Source organism: Belonocnema kinseyi, chromosome 6 (assembly GCF_010883055.1).
Source record: "Belonocnema kinseyi isolate 2016_QV_RU_SX_M_011 chromosome 6, B_treatae_v1, whole genome shotgun sequence".
NCBI classification, from domain to species: domain Eukaryota; kingdom Metazoa; phylum Arthropoda; class Insecta; order Hymenoptera; family Cynipidae; genus Belonocnema; species Belonocnema kinseyi.
Window position 1 is genome coordinate 100381791 of NC_046662.1, and position 19192 is coordinate 100400982.

Sequence of the window (19192 nt, forward strand, 5' to 3'; positions counted from 1 at the left end):
GGATAAACCATATTAGCTTTGTGGCAGAAATTTTTCTTGTACAGTTGGACAAACTCAAAAACAGCTAAAAAACCTGACCTGAAGTGCAGGAACAATTTTGAGTTCGGATTCGGATTCAGGGCATCAAAATCCTTCGGAAATGTTTAATCTGCTTTCTGGCTTTTGACTTTTGTCAAACTTTGTCGACCTATGTTATTGTTACACCATCAGGCCATTTCCCTTTCGAGGTAGGCATGACTCACTTGGTGGGGAAGGGAGTAATGTGAGGAAGGGAAAAAAATGTTTAGATTGATCTAGAATTCTCGTGTTATCTATTTAAATAACACGTTTGTTCCGCAACACTGCTTCGACCTAGGTTGCTGATCAATCTCTCTAGCAATCACTCCAAGTGCAGATCCTCACAAAGTCGTCATGTCAGGTTCCCCATTTGGGTCCATTAGGATCCAAGGTCTTTTATTTCAGGCGTCATTCACTCTACTGACACTCTTTTTATTAACTATTTGCCGCCATACTTTCCTATCCTGGCATACTTCTCTAGCTTCTTTTATGTCCATGCATTTTTTCATGCAGGCTCTCGTGTTTCTGTGACTTCTTATGTCTCTTCTAAGTAGGGTCTGATTCACACATTCTAACCATTCTTTCCGCGGTCTACCTCTGGGCACGTTGCCATTTACTTTACCTTGATACACTTGTTTCGTTAGTCGTTCATTTGGCATTCTCTCAACATGTCTGAACCATCTTAACCGATTTGTTTCCCATGCGTCTACTAGTGTGTCTTCTGCACCACATTTTTTGAGAATTATCTCGTTACTCACTTTGCCTATCATAGTTTTCGCGCATATTATGCGCAAAAATCTCATTTCAATTGCGTTAACTTTACTTTGATCTTTTTCTTGATATATTTTTACTTCTGATAAGGGGTCCTGTTCTACCAATAACCTTCTTATCTTCGTTAATGCGTCTACCTAACTCTGCATCTATCTTTTCGTCTCAAGGAAATAAGCTACCAAGGTATACGAACTTAAAAACTTGTACAATTTTCTTATCATTTAATACAATATTGCATAGTGTTTTCTCACTCTTTCCTTCAAACACCATAGTTTTTGTTTTATTTGCTTTAATTTTGAGGCCCATGCTCTTCATGCTTGCATTCAGTTTATTCAACATTCTTTACAAGTCGTCGATTGACTCGGCCGTAACAAGCTTATCATCTGCGAACTCTAACCCACGTACTCTTACTGTTTCAATATCGCCACCTTCTTCGTCGAAATGAGCCATTCTTAAACACTTGTTCATGAATAATATAAATAACCATCAAGACATAACACATCCTTGTCTAAATCCTTGAATAATATCGAAACAGTCACTCAAATTCCCATTTACATTTGCAGTCGCTTTTATCTCCCTTTATTTTGTATATTGGTACGATAATCGTTTTTTTTTTCTAATCGTCTGGGACGTCTCCCATCTCGAAACATAAATTCGCACAGCCTATGTCTCCATTCGTCGCCTGAAACTTGAACTTCACATTTACCGTGTGCATGCCTTTTGTCAATTAAAATTCCAGTCCTTTCAGCGGCTATTTTATAGTTTGTATTATTCATTGTTTATATTATACGCACAATCACTATCTTTATGCTACAAGTTTATTTCGCGAGTCGAAATCATGTCCAAGTTAAGTAGAAATTCGTCATATTTCTGGCGGACCAAAGGAACCGAATGGAGCCTTTACAAAGTACCCGTAAAGACCCCATTGGGTCCCCGTTCGGGTCCCTTTAAAAAAACTCGAAAAAACAGCAGAATGAACTTCTAAATTGTTGAAATTCGGATTCTAAGTTAAAATTCCCTATAGAAGGTCGCAGAATAATCGCAATAGTTTTTTTTACAACGGTAAAAAATTTTTAAAAATATAAGACGTATAACGCTCGTTGACTGCTACTTACAGGCAATGCGTTTGGAGTGTATCAGTCAACAGGCGTTATACGACTTATATTATTTTAAACTTTTTACCGTTGCAAAAAAACTATTGCGATTATTCCGTAACCTTCTATAGGGAACCTTAACGTAGAATCCGAATTTCAACAATTAAAAAGTTGATTTTGCTGATTTTTTGAGTTAATAAGGGAAAGTTGAGAAACGGAGGGGGGGACTGGAACTGATTGAGTCGTCTTGGTTTTATGTTTTTATGCTGAGAAAACGAGCGTGAAGCGCGAGAGCATACCCTTTCATACTAGGCGCGCTCAAACATAGTCAAAAGCACCGCGCACGGAGCGTGGAAGAAGAATATGCCCGCGTAGCGGCCATAATTAAAAATTAAAATAATAATAGTAATGAATGCTTTATAATTTGCACATTGTACGAGTGGTGTCAGAACGCGGATATCTCTGACATGCGCATTGGTGATTCCTGTGTATTTTTAATTTTCACATGGCGATACATAATCTAAAAATACATAGGAATAACTACTGCACATGCCAGAGATATCCGTGTTCTGACACCACTGCATTGCACATCTAGTCACATGTCGTACTTTGATTGCATTTTTGCGGAAAAAACTACATCTATTAATAGATTAGGAAAAATATATATTTTTCACTAAATACTATACATTAAAACAATCGGACGTGTTGTAAAAAGAAGATAAACAGTTCACATTGCTTAAAATTTTTGGAGCATGGCTGACGCCAAGGTTAACTATGAGGCTACTAAAATGACTGCAGGGTGGCTCAGAGTGTCTTTAAAGAAAGTATGGCATCAACATGAAAAATTTGTTTTACGTTATTTAATGATATAATGGAAAGACTAAGTGCTAATAAGAAAATTTTATTTATTTTTATGTATTATATTACTTCAAAAAACAAAGAAAACTTTCTTGTTAGCAACTTTTCATTATGAGAACGTGATTCAAATCCGTAAACCCTTTACGAATGTTAAGGATTTATGTTAAGGAGTGGGATTTTGGTTCTTTTATCCATGTTTTCGAGTGCACGAAGATTTAAATTTATAAAACTTTGCGACATAATCGCTTACCTTTGTTTTTTTAATGGAATGCCCCATTTTTGACATTGGCAAACGGAAGAGCGGAAAATTTTACATTAAAAAGTGTAGTCAGGTCATAGGTAAGGTGTGGCCTTGATGGACGTATCAAGGTCATTCAAACTTCAATATGGTCTGATCATTTTTTCGCAAGCTAGCTTTTGAAAATCACCCTCTTACCCTACTTACTTACTTACTTAAACAATGTACATTTTTCAAATAAGTAAGTAGGATAAGAGCATGATTTTTACAAGCTAGCTTGCGAACAAATGCTCAGACCATATTGAAGTTTGAATTACCATTCCATTAAAAAAAACAAATGTGACCCTGAAATAACTATCAGGGTCATGATCAAGATAAAATCTAAGGTCACCACCACCCTGTATATATTAGCGTGGTCGAAAAATGCATTGCAAAATTTTTTCACTCTACTGGACAAGACCCCCCCCCCAAGTTTCCATTTCCGGAGAAAGAAAATCCGCAATGTTTTTTCGAAATCCAAATTTTAATACGTGCCACCGGGCACTTCAAAATTCCATTTAATTAATATGGGTAAATTTTGAATTTTTGGAAAACTGAACTCGTGTTTCAGGGTTTCATCTAAACGTGCGAAGTTTTTTAGAGGTCTAAGAGGAATGTCTACGAAATAAGACCATATTAATGACTTTCATTTCAAACACACCCCCACCCTCCCCGCAGCGCCCCAAGTATGACCTTAAAATAAAAAAACTACATTTTCACGTATTATTTCCCATTCATTACAAAAAAATCGCATTTTTGATTGAAAAACAATATTTTATCATTGCATCGAGTAGTACGTTTTTCTAAAAACATGTAATTATTTTAACAATTAATTATTGTTTATTTTCAAAAATTATAAAAATTGAGCCAGAGATGTCCACTTTTTTCAAATTGGTATCCTATGCTACTTTTGGTTCAATAATTACATAATTTTGATATATTTGTTCTAATGTTTAACAAATTTCTATTTGTTGAAATAATCTTTATTTGCCCAAGATGTTATTTTTCGATAACTAAAAAATTAAATAAAATAGAAGACTCACAATTAATTACGATTTTAAAAGTATTTTTGGAAAAGTAATTATTTACACAATTTATATTTGTTTAAACAATTGAAAAGTCGTTAATTTATTCTTTCTATTCACTATACAATCAGAAACATAATTGTATGTGTTCTATTTTATTTTATTTTTTTAGTTATAGAAAAAAACTGCCTGAGCAAATAAAGATTATTCAAGAAATAGAAATTTATTGAAGATTGAAAGAAATGTATCAAAATTATGTAATTATTCAACAAAGCGTAACATAGGATACTAATTTAAAAAGAAAGTGATATCTGGTTTAATTGTAAGGAATTTCGAAAATAGACAATAAATAATTATTTCAATAATTACATAATGTTTTTAGAAAAATATACTACTCTAAACAATGATAAACAAATACATTTAAATCAGAAAATAAGATTTTTGTAGCATTTTTTGGGAATGAATAATTGCTTAAAAAAATTAAATTTCTTCAAACAGTTGAAACTAGTTTAAAAAGTCATGGTAAATATTCAGATTATTCATTAGTAATTATTTGTATGGAAAAGACGACTAAAATTGCTAAAAAGTAACAAATATACGTAAAAATGTAATTTTTTTATTTTTGGGTCATATTTGGGACGCTGCGGGGTGGGCGGGGGTGGGTTGGAAATGAAAGTTATTAGTATGGTTGTATTTCGTAGACACTCGTCTTAAATTCCTGGAAAACTTGGTACATCTCGATGAAACCCTGGAACATGAGTTAAATGTTTCGAAAATTCCAAATTTCTCCATGGAAATTTTTAAATGGAATTTTGAAGTGCCCGGTGGCACGTGTAATATTCGAATTTCGAAAAAATTAAAGATTTTCTTTATCCGCAAATGAAAACTTTTGGGAGACGGGTGTCTTGCCCTGTTGTTTAACTTAATTTTCATAAATTATATATGTATATATATATATATATGTGTGTGTGTGTGTTTAAATAAATAAATACTTCTTTGCAATGTTCAATCCCAGAAAAATATTTTCTTTTCACTGAAAATGCTAAATATTTGTTTGGGAATAATATTCATGATAGAAAATTACTAAATATTGTAAATAACTACGTTGTTGAAATTTTTTGATCACTTATCAATTGAATTATGCATAGTTTACGGTCATGAAGGTATTCATTGTCTCACAAAATGAATTTATAATTGGTTTCGAAGTGATTAAGAACAATACAAAATTACAAGAATAAAATATTTGTTATCCTTTATGAACAAATATTATAAATAAATTGAAATTTCAAAGAATGTTATAATTCAAATTTGCTGATTAGATCTTGGGTTTTTATTAGAGTATTGCAGTTAATCTGTTTGCAACATAATTTCGAAAAAAATTGTTTCCCAGGAGCAGTACCACTTTTTAAACTGCGCAAACGAGAATTTCTTAATAATTATGTATTTACTTTATTTGTGAAAATAAAGTTGAATCTTAAACTAAATATCTGTATTTTTTCTATGATACCCAATGCATTTTTTAAGTATTTGCTTCATAAAGCGATCAAAAAAGAATATTGTTGATATCGCGAATTTTGTCATTGAATTAGTTTAACTAATAAATTACACATAATCAAATTTAAATATTCAACCTCAAGTTCCTTTGAAGCTTGCAAAGGTGAATATTTCTGAAAAACAGAAAACATTGATATTAAACTCTTTAAAAATAGTTTCAAATATTCAACGGCACAAAAAAGTAAAAAAAGGTCATATTCAGATGATTGTTTCCTATCTAAAGTCGAATCGGTTAGGGCGTTAACTGTTTGCTAATTGTAAGTGTTTGCGAACTTGGACTCGATTCTTGTTACTTGTGGATTTTTTACATTACCATGCGTAAGCGGTATATTTAGAATATTATGCAAAATGTATCTATGAAATAATTGCGAGTATGCTTGATATTTATATCAGAGTTATTGTTATTTTATTTCTGCTGCTCAGTGAAAAATGGTTATTTTCATTCATACATATTGGTGTCAGATTATAGAGAACTTGCTTTGATGCCACAAGTCCTATCTGTCTTGGAGGCTCAAAGAGAATCTAAAGTGCTTTAAATACAAACTCTACATTGGCGATTAACGTGGAAAATAGGCAGATTGCCGACATTTTTAGCGTCAAAGTAGGGTCTAAATTGCATTAAAATCGGTGCTCATTTAGAGCCTAATTTACTGCAAGTTATACTTTCAAAGTAGGGCCTAAAATTCGACTCGGCCAGAGAGTCGTGTTTGACTTCTGAAAATGTAATCGATAGAAATAAAAAAATACGTGTTTCTTCATTTTAAAAATTCGTTTATACACACGGAAAAAAAGATATCGCACAATGATGTTGCAAGACCTGTGTATTGAAATAAAGCGCAATATGATAGCGTACAAGCAGGTTCCGGAGCTTTGTACGATATTATAATGCACTAACATCGTTTGGCCACTACTAGGACCCTTGTATATATAATATAATAAAATAATAATATAATGTAAAATCTTTTAATGTACGATATCACGATTTTACGCTATTATAATGCGATGATTACGATATATAGTGCAGGAATTACGGTATGTATTGCAATTCATGCGATATCGTTTTCTCCGTGTTAATTAGAAAATTAAGTAAGGTGTGTTTGCGCATTCTTTTATTGTAAATACGCCACTTGAAAGCGTTTCAAGATAAAAAGGTGGTTTTACAGAAAGAAGAGAATTTTAGACGCGCAAGCGCGACTTCCTGGTCCAGGAAGGATATATAAAATATAAACTTTAGTCAGTTAGCTTGCGGAGCTTGCGAAATGTGGATCAACTTTTTTTTTCCTATATTTCAAAAGTCGCACCAAATAACGTGATTCTTAAATCAAAATTTAATTCCCTGAAACATGTATATCCACGAATATGCGGTCTTGTTTAATAAAAAGAAGGCTCACATAAAAATACAGAGTCACTTATTTCTCCGGTTATTAAAAGAAGTAGTTCTTAATTAATAGTAGATAGATTCGAGCATATTTTTTACTTTGTTCGTTATTTTTATTCATACTTTTTAATTTTTAATAGTAATTTTCACCAATATAAATAACTTCGGAATTATAATATATACTTTATTAAAATAGTTATAATTCACTTCAATGAGGACAAATAAAAAATTCCGAAATATGTACATTAATTCTAACAAAATTTACATAATTTAGCACTTGCCTGCACTAGACTGCACATCTTATCCATGAACACAAATCATGTCATGCAAACGTTTGCGGGAAAATCGTTACAAGTGTTTGGTAAATGGTGCCTTGAAAGAATTTTCGACTGTCGTTTATTTTTATTTTTTTTGCAAATTCATTGGGTTTGACTTATATAACTGAGATAAATGTGCCAGTCTTCGTCAATGCATGGGCTGTCGGCAGATGGGCAGTATTTTACATATAGTAAGCTGTTGTGTTCTTAGTTCTCAGAAAAAATGTTTTTTCCTAAACGCTATTGCCGATCACTCACACATCCAAGTTCCGATAACTGAAACAGCCAAATTTTTGACTTGCCGATAATCTATGCATTCTTGTATTTATAACTTCGAACTTTTTATAATATTCATTCTAATAGGATAGGTCACAAGTAATAAGTAATTTACATTCTTAAAGGTATGCTTTATTCGATAAAACCCATTTCTTAAGCTTTAAATATGTTTAATATAGTTTTTTAAGCATTTGAAATCTGAAATTCGCCTTAAGCTTCCGGTAACTGTTACACTTACCTTAAAATTTTCTTTTATTATCGAAAAAAAACTTTCTGTTCCGTTCTCACTTTCATTCAATATTTTAACTATTAATAAAATATAATTTTATTATACTTCTTATGTATAGAAGTTTCTGATATTTTAATATTAAAAGATTTAATGCTTATTTTGTATGATTGGATAGTTACTGGAGATAAATTTTATAGAGATAGGAGTGACGTGACAGCAACTTGGAAGAAAAACAATATAATAATCCTGTCTCTTCGATGGATGTGGATTGTGTATCTTAAATCGCGATCAGATGCACTATTAATCTTTCATGGTTGTTTATTTTCTTGAAACGATCGACAACTCTGAAATCGAGTTCTGAATCGACCACGGAGGTTCTTAAGTTTTTGGCAGTTCAAGACCGCAGAGTATCCGTCATGTGCTGCAATCAATGTTGAATGCTTTTACAAGAGACACTACTATCAAAAGGTAATATCTCATAATTTAAAAATGGATTCAGAAAACCCAATTTTATATTTAATTATTCTATATAATATTATAACAATATTCGTTGATATTCAAAGTTTCAAAATTGATATTTTAAAAAATGATTCTTAATAATATTTTTATTGAATTGCAGTCTTTACAAAAAAGGAATGGCCATAAACTAAGGTTTTTACTAAAGTAAAAAAAGTCGTCTTAATTTTTCCAATTATCTGACTTTTAAACATTTTCTACCGCCACTGAAATTACATAATTTAACCTCTCAGGGTGGTATCATTAGACAGGTCAGCGAGTGATATTCTCCTAGTAATCTACAGAAACACTTTCATTGGCTAAGAGGTCTCGTGATTTCACATTTTGCAGTTCCCGCCAAGTTTGTCGGTGTCATGGGACAACACACTCAAGTCTTAACAATATAAGTTAGCTACTACTGAATTCAAATTTTCATTTATTGCTAAAATATTTTAATTCTTTAAAAATTGCTGTATTCTCTAAGGAGAGTTGAATTCTTTTAAGCTAAACCAGAATTCGCTTCAGATCTTTTCAATTCTTTTCAATTCCTTAGAGGCTTTCTGAATTCACCTCTAGTTTATTGAATCTGTTTGAATTTGATGTTATTCTTTTTAATTCTTTGATTTTTTAAGTTCAATATACATCAATATTGTTTGTAATTTATTTTCAAACTTTCAATTTGATGTATTCAAAACTGAATTGAAAAGTGAAGCATTCTAAATGGAACAACTCTAAATATAAAAACGTTTCAAATTGAACCATTTAAAATTGGACAATTTTAAATGCAACCAGTTCTAAAGACACAAAATTATTTGATTTTCAAGATCAAACTTATAATGTAACCATTCAGAAATTCAGTAACTAGAAAAAATTTTTTGTTTCTGAAATTGAAAATCGGATTTTCAATCACAACACTCCTGTCTAAAGTTGAGAAAATCTCCCTCTATTTTCTTAGAAGTTAATGACATGGCCCAATCATACAATGAGCTTCGCTTGAGTTCGATTCAAAAGGGTGCACATCTCTCTTTTCCCTTCTTAAATAATTTCAGTGATGCCTCATGATAATTTTAAGACAAAAAATCAAAATAATTTTAGAACTATGCTTTTGCGGCCCAAATCCCCTATAGTTAAACATATTTAAACACCCAGGTTTCATTAAAATTGTGGAAAAACAGATAACATTAATTTATTATCCCATATAGTTTAGGAAAAATGACCTTCAGAAGTTACATTTTTCTAAAAAAATGTGTTTTTGTTTTTGTAAAACATCATATTTCCTGTGAACGGTAAATATAATCAGAATATGAATTAAAGTAGACTTAATTTAAACCAAATCTGAAAAAATAAAATATTATATCTCGTATACAGTTTCTTCGAAATATCGCTTTTCCTTTGTACTTTACGTTAAAAGTTTTTCTTATAATGATAAAAGCTCGTAATTTATCTGCATCAACATTTTTTTGTACCCTGCATTCTTTTTTCATTCAAATGGAAGTACACCTTCAAAAGAGAACCCGTTTTTGGCTATATGTTTAGAATAATTAGTACACGGAGAATATGTGTGTGTAAATTTTACATAACTTAGCTCGGTAAGCGGAGGGAATTACGGCATTTTATTAAAATTTCACTTTCAGTCATGTAAAATCAAATAGGGTAATATTTGGTATGGAAATATCAATTATTAATATAAATTCAGTATATTTTAATATTAAAATAAAATAGTATTAAAAATAATAATATTAATATTAATATTATAATAAATAAAAATGTAATATTAAAAATAATTGTAAACTTGATTTAAATGCAGCAATGTCCTCTATTTACCGAAATAATTAAGTAAATTTTAATGAACTAATTTTCCCCGTGTACTTCTTAGATTTGTAGGAAATTTAATATACTTTTATTCTCATAAGGAACAATTTAATGCAAAGGGCATTAAAAATACGATATTTCGAAAAAATTGCTGTTTATTGTACTTTCATATGAGTGGGTATTTTTAATACGTTATTATTTCGAACGTATGCTAGATAATATAGAATATTTGCTATTTTGTCGATTTACACAGGCAATATGCTATCTATATCATCTACTATCTATCTACGATCCACTATCTATAACAGACTATTGAGTCGGTGGCGTAACTATAAAAAAATTTTAGTCGGATTTAACCAACACCCTTAATACCTGAAATGATGAATTTCTGAAAAAGGTGTTCAGAATACGTATACGTTGTATACAAAACTTAAAATACACCTGCAGTAATTATAATATGAAAAAATTTATTCTCACTCAGAGAAATTTTCTCTTGTGACAGAAAGTTGCTTCTTAACGTAAATGGAATTTCCTACTAAATTTTAGGTGTAGAAGATTTTCATTTGGGGAGCATTCACATATGAAGTCAATCTTTATTTCAAGCTTTTCACCCACCCCCCCCCCCCTGTACCCCCTTTCACGCTCAGTCACGAATTAATGAGACCCCCACCTATAATATTACATCACGTTCTTTCGACCCCCCCTTTCACATTTTTAAAAATAGTTATAAAATACTTTTCGGAATCTTCTCAAATATGGGAATCAAACGTTACATAAACATAATCAAAAATATAGACCTGACTATTACCAATTTTTTATTCTTCTCAAAGAACATATTAAACAGCTAGGTTATATATGGACTTAATTATTTTCAGGTTGTTAATTAAAAACAAGAAAACCCTCCGTGACATCACGCGCAGAATGACTCGCCCCCCCCCTCCATATGTCACGATTTGTCACGCTTGACAAGAACCAACCCCCTGCCCCGCGGTGTGTGACATCATAAGTGAACGCTCCATTGTCTCAAGAGGAATACTTTTTCAGCAAAACATTCCTTATGGCAGTATTCTACTTCAAAACTTAAAGAAAAATTTTATTTTTTGTTACATTTTTTGAAAGTATATGTATGTAAGAATGTCATACTAAAATTTCGAGACTATCCGAGCATTCTAACTATACTTTTCCATCCTTGGAACATATCTATGTGAGCGAGCCAATCCGGCGCGCACCGGACTGAACTGATTCTTATGAAATTTTGAACACATATTTTGTACACTTATATTAACCCATGGAACTAAAATTCTACAAAAATTCTCATTTAAACTACATTTTTTTCCAAAAACAGTGAAAAAATGACGAATATTTTGTTTTCGTTTTATTCCGCCATTTTGTTATTTTCCCGTGCATATTAAAAATTATAGTTCCATGGGTTGCTGCAGGTATATTGAATCTAAAACTATCTGATATTTCTGTTTCAGGTCAATCGTTATCGACAATTTATTAACACCGCACACCTTCCTACTTTTCGAGGAGTTGACTTTAGCTGCAGTTTCCAGCGTAAACAGTGTATAAAATAAACAAAACAAAATTTTAATAGATTTAAAAAGTGTATTTATTATGCTCTACAAGAACTACATTAATATCTTTAATTTTACTACGAAAAAATTCACAAAGATAGCTTTTTTCAAGCGTTCAAAGTAGAATACTGCCTTATGTGACCAAATTGATTTAATCGTGCAGACAAATTGTATTTGTGTAAAAAATGTATTCTCGTCGTTCAAGACGAAATACGCACATTGGGGACTGGAAAATTTGAAAATATTAGACTTTCAACCTTAATTTCAGGACTCGGCTCAAGCTTGCATTCGCATACCCCTTCGTGTCATGTAAAAAAACAATGATTACACATGTTGGACACTAGCAAATTCCTAACTCCTGTAATAACCGCGCTAGATTCACTCGCGCGGCAAGTTCATGCTCGTTGGGAATCTCCTACTTTCTCAATTCGGTTAAGAGCTCACAATTTTCAAATCAGGGACAACACACCCCCCAGTGATTCTTCATCATTTGATTTTTATAAAATCTTATACAGCAATTAAAGTTCTTTGGTGTTTTCAGCGTAGGGTAGATAAATGATACTTCGCAAAACTGAGGTTGATTGAAGTTTTTTTTCAATTTTAAAAGTGGCACATATGAACGCATTTGAATTCCTATCTGAAGAGACAATTTTATATTTTTATACTGCAATTTAATTTATTTGGAGATATCGGATAGTGAAGCGTAACAAGTTCTAATGAGGGGGTTTATTGTGGTTTTTTTTTTCAATTTCAAAAGTGGCGCATACGAGCGCATTTGAAATCCTATCCGAAGAGATAATTATAAATTTTTATATTGAAATTTAGGTTATATGGAGATGTCATCGTGTAGTGGATCGTAACATGTGGTTGTGTGGGGGTTGATTATGTTTTTTTGTGTTAATTTTGAAAGTGGCGCATATATGCGCATTTGAAACCACGTAGGAAAGTCACTTCATCAATGCGGATTGAAAACTTTTTATTTTGTTGGTCATCATTCGTAAAATTTTGTTACCTCCATATCGTGGTCAATCTTTAAGATTTTCGAAAAAAAATTGTAGCGCATATGAGCGCATTTGGAGACGAATAAATTCATGCCAAGAGCTTTATATTGCACATCACTTTTGAAGGTTTAACACCTACGTTACACTCCCCACCCCCCAACTTTTTATATCTTTGTTAATTAGCTAGCGCCAAATTTTTTAGTGGTGGCGCATTTGTAGTTATGAAAGATAGGTATGATGAATTTGAAAAATTTTATTTGTTTGCAAACATGACTCCAGTCCTTCCTATTTTTAATGGTGATAACTCGGTTATCAATGAGGCGCAAAAAATTTTTTTATGGCGCATATGAGCGCATTTGAATTCCCATAGCAAACTCCCTTCATCAATGCGGATTGCAACCTATTTATTTGGTTGTTCATCACTTCATAAAATTTTGTTACCTCTATATCTTAGGCAATTTTAAAGATTTCCAACCAAATTTGATGGCGCATATAAGTGTATTTGAAACCCCATAGGAAACTCCCTTCATCAATGCGAACTGCAAGCTTTTCAGTTTGTTGGTCATCACTTCGTAAAATTTTGTTATCTCCATATCTTGGGCAATTTTCAAAATTTTCCAAAAAACAATTATGGCGCATATGAGCGCATTTGAAGACGAAAGAATCCATATCCTCAACTTTATATTGCACATCACTGAGGATTTAACACCTGCGTTACACTGACCCCCCTCCAAAATATATCTTTGTTAATTAGATAGCGCAAAGTTTTTAGTGGTGGCGCATTTGAGCGCATTTTAAGTTATGAAAGATAGGTATGATGGATTTGGAAAAATGTTATTAGCTTAGAAGAATCACGTCAGCCCCCCATTTTGATCGTTGATAAATCGAGTATCAATGTGGCGAAAAATTTTGTCTCTGTGGCGCATATGAGCTCATTTGAAGATTTCAAGATCTTGTGATTTGAATTTCGATTTTTCAAATGGGGGGGGGGGATAGCGTTACGCTGCACCCCGTTATACCTGATATAACTCCCACAGTTTTGTGGCGAAAAAAACTTTAGTCGGTGGCGCATTTGAGGCACAATTCAGTGGGCTATAGAAAACCCTAAAATTAAAAGTGGGGGAGGGGACCTGGTGTAACTGACCTGTAACCGAATTTATCTCGACGAGATTACTGTTTATGCAAAGTCGCTTTGCAAACATAAGAACAAATGCGAGTGACTTTTTAAGCACCTCGTCGATGCTAGTCTCTGGTTACAGCTAATGTTTTTAAACCCTAAAGTCTGTTATCTGGGTCATATAGTATCATAAGAGGAAGAATGACCTAATAAACGTACGGTTTCTGCGGTTCAGAAATTTCCCGCCTCCACGAATTAAACGAATATTGGTCAACTTTTGGGAATCGTGGTCCATTGCCGGAATTTTATTTCTTGAAAAAAAACGTACTCTTCCTATGGACCGAACAATACGAATGCAGTTTTTGTGACTTGAACGACACTCTACCACGCACGGTTAATTGCATCATGGCGAAAGAGTAATTTCTATCCATAGTAACGTTTGTTAAACACTTAAAATTTTTTTTAGGATAAAATTATTCCTAATCGTGATTGATCATCTGGCTTTTGTCTGGCTGTACATCGTGAAGAATGCTTGTTCCAGATGGCGTTTCCCAATAACTCAGACAACGATGAAGAAACGAGACCGCGGACGGCGGTAGACAGTCGTACCGTCCGCGAAAATGTACTTCCCGTTATAAAGACAATCTAGATTACGTGTCCCTGCAACAGCATGAATTGAAAACGCAGTCCACATATTTTCAAATAGTCAGCGAAGTCGAACGCACTGCTGTCGGTAAATCAGACACAGAAAATTTCAATGAGAAATCAATGATTTCCATCTCACATTTGTGCTTATCAGAAACCATAAAGATAATAAACTGATGTCATCAGAGGAAGCACCATCTCATGTTTCTTTTTGATTACTGGATGCATCTTCCAAGCCCGATGCACCAAGATAAAGTGCAAATGATCCGAGTGGGAACAGATCCGCAGACTTCGTTCTACCGCCCCCCCCCCGTTTAATGGATGTAATTTACCAGAGAACATAGGGGTTTACTAAACTATACCTCCAATTGTAGAAATAATTTACCTACCAGTCATACGCGATCTAAATTCCATCGATTTTAAAAGTCTTGGAATCAATCCTGTAACCATAAAATTGAGCTCAGATTAATTAAGGACGATTCGTGACAATTGCGCCCAATTCGTCTCAGATTCCTTAAGATTTTGGACACCCCTTTTGCTGAAACACTAACAATTAAAATTTTTTGAACCCGGAAAAAATACATAAATGTAAAACAAAACAAGTAAGCTGTATGCGAACGTTCAGCAAGATTAGTAAAAACAATGATTAATGCACGATTATCTACCGTGGAGTTGGAAATAAATTGGATCGACTACGAATCGCCATGGTGGGCATGCAGAGCGCGTTCTTATTAGAGTATTTGAAGCTCTATGAGTCTATGTGGAAGTGTTTGAGGATTGGGACCATTTGCTCTCATTAACCATGTTTTTCTATAATACTTCAGTATAAAAGACCACTAAATACTTGACTCATTAAATGTCTTATGACCAACCGGAGTGTTTCCCTACCCATTTTCCATCAAACGAAGAGAATCTGTGCCTACGGATATTACGTTATTGGGCTAATAAAGCACCTACAAAACGTTTGTAAAATCGTTAAACGCAACACTGAGAATACAATATCTAAATCTAAAGCTCTTTATGATCGATGTGCTAGGGAGAACGTTTTCAATATCGGAGGTCCTGTTTCTCTAATGCAGGAAAAAGAACGCAAGCTAATGAACGAATGTACAGGCGCGTATATTATTATGTAATACTGGAAGATCAACACGGCAACTGGTTCAAAAAACACTTGTAAAAATCAAACTAGCTTATCTATCCGATTCTGAGTCGTAAACAGCCAATAACTAATACAGGCGCTCTAAAAGATCTCGAACTTTCTGGAACAAAAAAGTTTTCATTTAATTATAAAATCTTCAATAATAACTACAAATTTCAATTTAAAAAATGCCTTATTCCTAATTTGATAAGTGGGATGATGGACTTGGGGATAAGGTATACGTTTTGGACCCACTCCGTGGGATTCCGCTTTTGAATCCCGCCTTTAACTTAGGAAGAGCTTCGGCGGCCCATGGGGCGAACACTAGCCTAACAAGAGAGTTATTAATCTGGTATTTCAGAACCTATCATAAACTGTGAATACCCTTCCCAGCACCAAGTAAATAAGTGGGGAACGTCAGTGCCGGATTTACGATTGACACCGTCCTAGCCTACCCAATAGAAAGGTCGTCCTTTGTCAATGATAGTTTGCCTAAGATTCAATGCACAGGTTAAAAAAAAGGTAACGAGAACACGTAAACAAACTACAACATTCTATGCAAGTCAACGAAAATAAACTTTTATTTCCACAATATATGTTATACATTTTTTTCTTTTCTGAAATCTAAACTTGAACAATTTATATATATATATATATATATATATAGTTATTAAAATTACCACAATTGTTTCTAATTCCAATTTTGTATTGCGCGCCAACTACGCTCAACCAGTGCGTGGCTCTAATAGAGCATTCTCACTTGTGACGATATATTGTCATATTTTATTCAGTTTCACAATTTTGACACTGCAAAGCAAGTGAAAGCATATAAAAGTTTGGAAGCTTATAAGTTTTATGAAGCTGGTTTTGTGGTGAAAGTGAAGTGTCAGCAGTTCAATGATACTTTTATGCTTCTGAGTGAGACTAGTGTAACAATATAGTATTTTTAGTTGTAAGTTAATATTTTTACTTATAAATTAATATTTTTTGTGAGTATGTACATTAACTTTAAGGAATATTTGTGTAAAGTATTGTATTAATTTCAATTTGAGTTATTAAATTCCATTGCTAACGTGAAATGTGATGACAGTTTATTGAGATTTTGGGGTAAGGAGCAGCCTATTGCAAGAGCGATCTGCTCGCAGGATTAAAAAACTCAAGCGATATTATTAAAAAGTTATCACATCACATTCTTCTTTCCCAGTTTAATGTAAATAAGTGTTGTTTTTCCAAAACTGTATAAAAAAAATATTTTTTCAATGAGAAATATCGCAAATGTACGTCTCAAACAACTGTAGGAGAATTCAAGATTTTTCTTGATACAAAACAGTAGAAACTACAAATTAGGAAAATCTCCACCTGATGCTAACAAATTTTTCATTTTCCCTGGCTAAGAAGACTAATTTTCTAGCAAAAAAGACAACTTTTTCAACAAAGTACACACATTTTTAACCTAAAAGAGATACAGTTTTAACCCAAAGTGAAAAAGTTGGATGTACAGTTAGATAATAAATTTTCACAAAAAACAAGAATTTTCAAATAAAATGCTTGTAATTTTGACCAAGGAAATTAATTTTTAAATACAATTATGAATCTTGAATTAATTAAAAGGATTTTTAAGCTAGAGAGCCTACATGATACAAACAAATTACAAACGATTGTAAAAAATATAAATCACAAAAAATTCTTCCGCTACGGCTGTGATAAATATAACCTCGCAAACATAACCTCACACTCTACACGCATACATTTCTTATTTAATACTCATAAAATGTTCCTCGCAAATCCGGGCATTTCCTAATTGACTTAAACTTAAATGCTACCGTCATAGTGCATAAAGTTGGGTGGCAAATTATAAACTATTCCTATCATAATTATACAGGGTGTTCCAAAGGTATGGATACCCCTAAATAACTTTCAAGGACCGCATCCTAAAAAAATAGTTTTGGCAAAAGTTGTAGGATTTGGTCCAAGGAATCTAATGGTGACCTTGATTTTGACTCCAAGATCATTTTTAAAGTTCGTTTCAAGGTCACCATACCTTAGAGGTCAACCCTTAGAGGTAATTTTTACCCAAGGTTAAAATACATATTTGAATGTAAAATTTTCCGCTCTTTTCATTTCCGTAATATTACCTTCTAATGTAAAATGTTATACAATTTACTACGTATAATATAATTTTTATTCCCTTAATTTAAAAAAAATTCCTCAGCCGTAGTGCCGCCCCAAAAAATTTACCGCCCTAGGCTATAGCCTTTTTTAACCTCTATATCAAATAAGGCACTGGGGGACGTGTAAAGGAATAGGGAAGAGGTATATGGAAAATATAAACTCCTGAAGGACAAATTAAAAACTTCCATTTTAAATCATATTCATAACTTATTCCCTAAATCTGCGTATTGCAACATTTAGTTTCAGAACATTTTACCTCTTAACCAGCACAAATTTCATACTAAATTTGTATGCCCTAATAAAGAGTTCCTAATTCCTGTGATGTTTTGGGCGCTTAAACATCCACTTTCAGCTTCAGAAAATTGATTAACTACGAATCTCTCCCCTCTATCTTCAACTTTGACTCGAGAGTTTGTAGTTTCCCGAGTAATAACCAGTTCAGCTGAACTCAAGGACACCGGCAACAAAAGGCTTTGAAGACCCCCTAGGGTCATTACTAATCTGATTTAAATTCTAAAGAATGTTTATATTATTTATCTTCATGGTATTTTTTTTAGGTAATAATAATCTTGTTTAACTACAATGATTATTTTCTTTGGATGGCAAATCTAAAAATGTTATCCATTTTTTCCTGTCGCCAACAGCTCACTATATGATTGTAACAAATCACAGTTTTAATATTTGTATGGAAAATTGTATATGCCTGTAGTTCTTGAAACTGCGATGTTCACAATTTTTAACTAGCAAAACATTTATAAAAAAATTCCAAGTTTTATCGGTTGTAAAATTTGATTCCTCAACAGCTGTCAGTGGGATCCATAGTTTATAGAGGTTTGAGTATAATGGACAATAAAATTCATAAACGAAAACTTTTTTAATTTTGACCATGAAAAATAATAAAGCCATCAATTGGTAATATAATTTTCTTTAGGAAAAATTAGGTTTATTTTTGAAGACTTAAACTTTTCGTCTTAAGACAAGTCTACGTCGACTGGTCTTAAGGCTTACAATAAAACTTCTTGTCTTAAGACACGTCTACCTCGACATGTCTTTAGAACCTATCTTAAACCTCAGTAATAAACTCATGACTTACATCTCCGACTCCTAAGTCTCGCTCCTGCCCACCAGCAAGACAAAGCCATCTTGGACTAGTACTCGAGAAGAGGCAAGACGAAACTTAAGACGAAATATTTTTATTTGAGCTCGGTGTAAGAAAAAGAGCAGGGTGAGTGCAGTGATCCCAGATCTGAAACGAGATGCGGTCCAATACTATGACAGGGCTATGTCCGTGTGAAAAAGTAGGAGACGCTGTAAATGACTGAGTTGCGCGCGCAGCCATTTCTCCTCTTCTGAATTTGAAAACTCGAAGATGCACGATTGCCGGTCGGAGCACTTCGTC